The sequence below is a fragment of the Octopus bimaculoides genome, chromosome 29 (genome assembly GCF_001194135.2).
Source record: "Octopus bimaculoides isolate UCB-OBI-ISO-001 chromosome 29, ASM119413v2, whole genome shotgun sequence".
NCBI lineage: Eukaryota > Metazoa > Mollusca > Cephalopoda > Octopoda > Octopodidae > Octopus > Octopus bimaculoides.
Genome location: NC_069009.1, coordinates 585,645 through 586,386, shown reverse-complemented (window position 1 = coordinate 586,386; position 742 = coordinate 585,645). Strand labels below are relative to the sequence as shown.

Here is a 742-nt window from a genome sequence, read left to right as displayed (position 1 = left end):
TCAAAGATGACATCGGCTGAAAGTCGTGACTTCAAATAAGACTGAGGTCAATTTTGGCTTTCATCCCTTTCGGAAAATACTATGTTCCGTGTAATCGACTTCTCGTTCGTCTCAAAAATTGATGGCTCTGGGCCAAAATTTGAAACCACCATCATCATATAGCTTTAAATTAATCTTTGTCAACTTACTGTCTTATCAATGCCTCATAAACAACAGGACAGCATTAATTAATGTGGTATTCTTCAATCGGTCTCCTTCCATTTTACTAATTAATAATGCCACATTACTTTCATTTTATCAATCAATTTCCTTTATATTTAATGGAAGAGTCGATCATAGGTTTTCATAAACAACAGATCAACATTTCAGTTTGGAAGTTGTTATTTAAGACGAGGAAATATATTTTCCTGATGTTAAGTTTCCGCTTCGAAATAATTACTGTAACATCGACATTGACATAATTCTATTATTTACATTATTATCAACACCATAACAGCCTTAAAGCAAATCTTTGTCAACTTACCGTATTCAGATAAAAACGAGTCGGTGACCGGTACTCAATTACCTTAATTGATAATTTACTTGGATCGTGATTGAAGTGTTAGAAGTTATTTCCCTTGATTTGATTGTATTCTTCAATTCTCCAATAGATGGCTCTGACAGGTTGATTTGTACCAGTGTTTCTCCTCGTCCAGTGGAGGCGCAATGGCCCAGTGGTTAGGGCAGCGGATTCGCGGTTTCG

At 35.8% G+C, this 742-nt stretch overlaps 1 protein-coding gene across 1 annotated transcript in view; it reads right to left on the bottom strand.

Annotated features, from left to right (window-relative positions):
- Positions 1-622, bottom strand: part of LOC106880338 (zinc finger protein OZF-like) — a 17,078-nt gene extending 16,456 nt beyond the window's left edge. Inside the window, exon 1 of the mRNA XM_052978015.1 lies at positions 524-622. The gene's annotated coding sequence lies outside the window, so the exon portion shown is untranslated. The remainder of the gene's footprint in view (positions 1-523) is intronic.
- Positions 623-742: the final 120 nt, after the last annotated feature.